This window comes from Numenius arquata, chromosome 2 (assembly GCF_964106895.1).
Source record: "Numenius arquata chromosome 2, bNumArq3.hap1.1, whole genome shotgun sequence".
Lineage (NCBI taxonomy): Eukaryota > Metazoa > Chordata > Aves > Charadriiformes > Scolopacidae > Numenius > Numenius arquata.
The window spans coordinates 125020947-125027629 of NC_133577.1; positions in this window are offsets into that span (position 1 = coordinate 125020947).

Sequence of the window (6683 nt, forward strand, 5' to 3'; positions counted from 1 at the left end):
CTCCTGGATATTAAGACCCAGAAGAAAAAATCTCGGATGATCGTTACTGCCGGCAGCATGAATTACAAGGGCTTCTGTCTATGAAAAATGAGTCGCTAGAGATGAACCCATCGTGCGCATCCTGCAAGGTTTAAATTTCCAGTCTTGCTCGTAGTGAAGACTCTGGCAAAACCTGGCTCTTCTTTTTTCTACTGAGTAGTGTTATCAACTTTTGCAAAGCTAGATATTTTTTTTTTTCCTTCCTTTTTTCCTCCTTTTGAGTAGCCTGAACCTCGCTCCTTTTCCTGGAGAAGAAGTCTGGGAGTTGCGTGTTCACCACAAAGCCTCAAAGCAGTAACTGAGTTTTTGACTTTGCTTTGGAAAAAAAAAATAAATCCATTGTTAGGTTTTTCACAGCAGTTCTGAAAATAAAGCATCAAAAACTAGTTGTCTGTGCAAAAAATGCTGATTTAATTCCTTTTTTATTTTTTTTCCCTGCCATTTTGCAAAGTTTCTTCTGTATCCTGATACAAAGCCATGGAGCTTCTGTTCATTTTCCTTATGGTCATGGACAAGACTGTCACTACATAGGTTATTTTATTAGATTAAAAAATCCTTAACTGGATCAAATCTGTGCAAAGCAGTTGAATACTTTTGTGTGAAAATACTTGTTATCTGTTACGTTTTAAACTGGTGCTAGATGTGTGTAAGCTCACCCTGAGCAGAAAAACGTACGAGTTGGTAGGGCTTTTTTTTCACTTGTCATGTTGATTAATCCATCAGCCAGGTGTGAAACCAACGCTTCTCCATCCCTAGACGTGCCTCCGATGGTAGAAGGTTCACCTTCAAGGGGAAGGTTGCGCGGAGGAAGGTTGCCCAGCCAGCCCGGTGAGTGAAAATTCACAACCAGCGAGCCAGCTTTTCGTGGTAAGTCTGGAAAGGACTTTTCATGGAAAGTCCTCCTTTTTCAGAGGAAAACTTCCCTTTGCAGCTGCTGAAGGCAGCTACAAGCAAAACCCCTCTCGGGTGAACCGAGGGCGAAGCCTCTCCTGATGTTTCCTGATGGCTGGTATTTGCATCCCAAAGTGCTTCCTGGCTTGGCGGGCTGCAATGTGCCGCTGAGTGGGTGATTATTGAGTTGGGAAGTCCTCTGTTAGCGTCACCTAATCAGTTAAGGAGCGCAGTGATTTCTTCAAGATGTTTTATGATTTGTTTTGCTAAAATAAGAGATTGCAGATCAAGCATAAACTGGAGGAGGGTATATTGGACTGGGCCAGCACGTCCAAAGGCATGCAGCTTGAAGGAACATCTTCTTTAAATGAAGTTTTTTGAGATGCTGGCATCAAAAAAGCTATGAGAAAGCAACAGCAGTTGTTTTTATTGGCTGTGTCCAGTCATTTATATAATTGTAACGTATTTTTGTTTGCATACACAGGTACCTCTGCGTGCACCAGCTTCCACCCAGCAGTCGCTCTGAGAAGGCTGCTGGTGAAACTCCATCGAAGTTGCGAGAAGAGTGGAGACTGAGAAGGAAGAGTTTCATAACTGGAATATTCACTAGGCTGAGCAATATGTTTGATAAGTAGCACGTGTTCTTGGAAAGCTAGGATCTGTGCTCTCTAGTACGTTGGAAAAGATAGTTCCTCTAGATAGGAAAACTATCACTCTTTAAATTATCTGTGGCAGTATATTAAGTCAGAATCGTTTTGTCCTTTTTTAAAAAAATGTATTATTTTGATTTCATGTTGTGCTGGAAATTCAGGAGTGACCCTTTTCTACGTAGGAGACAGGAAAATTCGTGTGAATGCTGCAGTGAGAGGGCAGCAAACCTGAGTGACAGAGGGGGGAAACAGATGGGCACAATGGCCAATACTTAGTGGTTTACTGATTTTTTCACTGAACGTCTGGTGGGCAGACGGGAAGAGTCACCTTCTGGTTGTACATCTGCATTCTGACCACAAGATGTGGTGGCAGCCTTTGTGGCCGGTACTTGAAGACGGAGAAGATAATAAAATATCCCCTTGTTTTAGCCTATAGATAGATATTTTCCCTGGGCTGGGTGGTCGTGAGGGAGAAGGGGATCCCTTTGGGGAGCTGTAGGACCTCAACAGGAGCAACATCTCTTTGAAGGAGACTTCTGCCTACCAGCTCACTGGCTGCTGAGGGCAGCTGGCATGACAAGAGCCAACCATGGAGGAAAAGCTTTGTTTTTTTCTAAGTTCGTAGTGCTCAGAGCTGGCTATGATGGGCCCAGCTGTCTCTGGTATTTCTGAAGGCATCTGTGTCTTGAGGAGTGGGTGGGCACCCGCAGCTCAGAGGCTGGGGACAGCTGCAGTCCTGTTTCTCACGCTGGAGGGGGAAGCCAGGCTGCAGTGCCTCAGTAGGTGGGTAGGGGTTGCCCAAAGCTTAAAAATTCAGCAGAGGCCAGGAGCTAGAGGCAGGACTTTCCTTTGTGGAAGGCAACGCTGTTCAACTTGGTGGTGGCTTGTCTCTCAGCAAACTAGAATTGCACCACAACTATGTGTCCTCCACAAGGAGGATTTCCTCCACCTGCATCTAAACCAGCTTTAATCAGGCTTGTTCTGCTTCCAGCAGCAGCAGTTTAGACTTCAGCTCTTGTTGGGGGCTGACCTGCTGGAGAGCAGTTCTGAGGAAGAAGGCCTGGGAGTCTTGGTGGACAACAGGATGACCATGAGCCGACAATGTGGCCTTGTGGTCAAGAAGGCCAATGGCATCCTGGGGTGCATCAAGAAGAGTGTGGCCAGCAGGTCGAAGGAGGTTATCCTCCCCCTCTGCTCTGCCCTGGTGAAGCCCCATCTGGAGCACTGTGTCCAGTTCTGGGCTCCCCAGTTCAAGAAAGACAGGGAACTGCTGGAGAGAGTACAACAGAGGGCTACAAAGATGATTAGGGGCCTGGAGCATCTCTCTTACAAGGAGAGACTGAGGGACTTGGGTCTTTTTAGTCTGGAGAAAAGAAGACTACGGGGGATCTGATCAATGTCCATAAATGCTTAAAGGGTGGGTGTCAAGAAGATGGGGCCAATCTTTTTTCAGTGGTGCCCAGTGACAGGGCAAGAGGTAATGGGCACAAACTGGAACATAAGAAGTTCCATCTAAACATGAGGAGGAACTTCCTTACTTTGAAGGTGGCAGAGCCCTGGAATAGGCTGCCCAGAGAGGTGGTGGAGTCTCTGTCTCTGGAGACATTCAAAACCTGCCTGTGCAACCTGCTCTAGGTGGACCTGCTTTGGCAGGGGTGTTGGACTAGAGGATCTCCAGAGGTCCCTTCCAACCCCATATCATTCTGTGATTCTTCAGCACAGGCTTTGCTGCGTCAGACTCTGATTCCAGGTATGTGCCTCGTTGCTTGCCCCACCTCCAGACCATGACACTATGTCTTCCCTTCTGTCACCCAAGACATATTTAAGCTATTGCTGTTGTTCCAACTAGTGCTGTTTTCTGCTTTGACTTGCAATGTTGATGTATTATCTGTTGTAATTTTTTTAAGGCATGAAAAAGCCGTTGGCCCACATCTCGAACCTCTAGTGATGGGGAAGTAGTGACAACAGAAAAACTTCTCCTGATATTTCTAAGGTAAGAACAGATTTGTGTGCAGGTATACATTCGTTATTGTAGTAGGTCAGTTGGGCGATCCTCCTACTGCCATACCTGAACTCAGAATAATCTGGTGTGGAACAGATGTCTTGTAGTCCAAAGCAGGGACAACCTTGAGGTCACATTAGGTTGCTCAGGCCCACGTGCAGTCAGGTTTTGAATATCTCCAAGGACAAACCACAATCTCTCTGCAGCTATTTCAGTGTTTGGCTGTCCCCGTTCTGCGGATTTTTCACTTTACATCTAACAGGATTTTTTCTTGCTGTGGTTTGTGCCTGTTGTCTCTTAATCTTGCTGTAAATTTTCAAGAAGGTTTTGGCTGTCTTCTCTGTCTCCCCCCATTAGGTACTTGGAGGCAGCTGTAGGATCTCCCTGGAGCCTTCTCTTCTTCAAGCTGAGCTATTTTCTTAGCCTTTCCTAGTGCGTCCTGTGCTTCAGCCCCCTTGTTTTGGTGTCTCTCCACTGGACTCGCTCCACGATGTCAGAGCCCGTGCTGAGGAGCCCAAAACTAGACACAGCATCCAGATGGAACCTCACAAACTGCCTTATAGCGGCGAAGAACCACTTCCTTTGACCCTCTGGCCGCATTCTTGCCAATGCAGTCACCCCTTTTCATTGCAGGTGCAGGCTGCTCCTTCATATTCAACTTGTCCCAGCAGCAAGAGTTTACTCCGTACTGGGTACAGCACTCTGCCTGTGCTGAACTTCCAGGGGTTCCTGCCAACCTGCCCAGGTCCCTCTGAGCAGCAGCACATTACAGCCCGCCAAGAAGGCAAAAGCCTTCCTAAGGCCAAGGTGCACGTTGCCTGTTGCCCTACCGTAGTCCACAGAGCCATTCTGTGACAGAAGGCGAGGAGGTTGGCCAGGCCAGCTTTGCCTTTGGTAAATCTGTGCTGGCTGTTCCCAGTCATCTTGTCCTTGGTGTACGTGGGTGCAGCAAATCCAGGAGTGTATACTCCGTAATCTTTTTGGAGACTGAGGTCCCCGGATCCTTTGTCTTGCCCTTTGTGAAGACGAGTATGACATTTGCCTTTTTCCATTCATCAGGAACTTCCCCTGGCACAGGAGATGAGCAACTTTGCAGTCACATTGGCTCCCGCAGATAAATCCCACATGGTCCCATGGACTTGAAAATGCCCAGTTTGCTTCAGTGGTCTCCAGCTCAGTTTTCTGCAGCGTGGCTGACGCTCTGGGACCTCAGACCCCGCTGCTCCATACAGGGAAGCCAAGAATAGACCACGCCAGCAAAGCCAAGGCAGAGAAGACATCAAGTCCCTTGACCTTTTCCATGTCCTTTGTCACCAGGTCCCCCTAGTCTGTTCTCCATTGGGTCTACATTTTCCTTTGCCTCCCTTTTGCTGCTAACGTATCTGCAGAAGCCCTTCTTGAATCTTCTGGTGAAGAGAAATGAACCTGCTTGTTGGTGGTAGATTTTGTTGTTGTTCTTGATATCGTCTCATCTACATCTGTTTTCCCTGGCATCTAAGTTAAAAAAGCTAATTTTGCTGAGTTGGAGCAGCTGCCACTTCCCACCACAGTAAATTAAGCTTTCAGAAGACCTCGTCTTTGGAATTACAGTTCTGATCATAATGTGGATTTTAATAGTCAATTGAGATGCTTATTAAATTATAACGCTGTGCATTAGGACTGTTTCTGTACTGCTGGAGAAATCTCCATCGTTTAGTTTTTATTAGTTTTGTGATTTAATGAACAGAAAACATTAAAAGCCAAATGCAAACCAGCTGTAGAAAAATGGTCTATAATATCTGGGAAACTGACAGACATAGCTGTAAAAATACTTCGCAAAGATGTAGCCCCTCTTAAATGCCATTCCTTTTAATAAAAAGATGAATGCCGCCATCAGTGGCATTTTTCTTATAAAAATTCTTAATGAAAAAAATCTCTCCCTCATTTCTTTCCCTAGGTTCATGAGATTCAGTCTGCTTTTTTTTTTCCTTTTTTCCCCGGATAAAAATCAGAATAAGATGCAAAGGCTAGGGTTTTTCCTTTGTGTCCACACACTTCTGGTTTTGGAGAGCACGGCTCGTGGCACAACCAGCAGTCGTGCCGTTGATGTCACCGCGTGTGTTTCTCGGCGCCACAGCCCAGAGAGGTGTCAGCAACGCCCAAGATTGATCTTTTGTTGGACTGAAGTTTGATCGTGGGCTGTATTAGCGCGAGGGTACAACTAAGGGGCAGCCACTTCAACCACCCACCCCTCCCTTCCCAGGTCCTGAATCATTTTGGGGTGAGATATAACAGGGTGGCCTGATGACACAGGAGTTACTGCACAGGCCAGTATTACTGGGTATTACCAGTACCATTATCAAGATTAGCAGAGAAACAATGAGTAAAAAGGAATAATTGCATTCAATTTACAAAGAGATTAGTTTTTGAGGCTCTTCTTGTTTAAAAATGTATATATATATATATGTAAGTAAGCATGTATTATGTATGTATAATATGTATAAAAGCATTTTAGTTCTCAGACTCCTAAATCATGACAGCAAAATCACTAACTACATATTCTTTTTGTTTATTTGTTTTTTCAGGTATGAAAAACGCTTTTACATAAGATGCTGCCAAACACATGCAGTGGAAGAAATATCTACGTTACGAACGGGTCGGTGTCAGATTGACATGTGTACTGTTCCGCTTCATCTTTTCAATGGGAGTCTTACCTGAGTTTTGAAACAGGTGAAGATTTATTGGGGTTCCTGTTTCAGTTTGGACTGTGAAGGCAATTGCGGCATGTATCTGAGGTATAAATAGACCTTTCAGTGCAGTTATAATTAGGACTTCAATAATAAAATGGTTACTCTAGTTGATAATTTTTTTTTCCTTTCTTTCCCTTCTTCCTCACTTGAATTTGATTCGAGGAACTCTTATTAACTTTCTGTTTACCTATGACTAAGAGTTTTCCTATAGCTCAGGAGTCAAAGGTCTGGTTTTGTTGGCAGTGAAGGGCGGGGTGCTGTCACTGCTGCTGCTGGTGCCTGTACGCTCGCCTCTGACTACACAAAATAGTTTAGTCATATGAGAGGGGTTTTTTGGGTTCCTAATCGTGTTTGTCCCTTTTTTGTGAACAG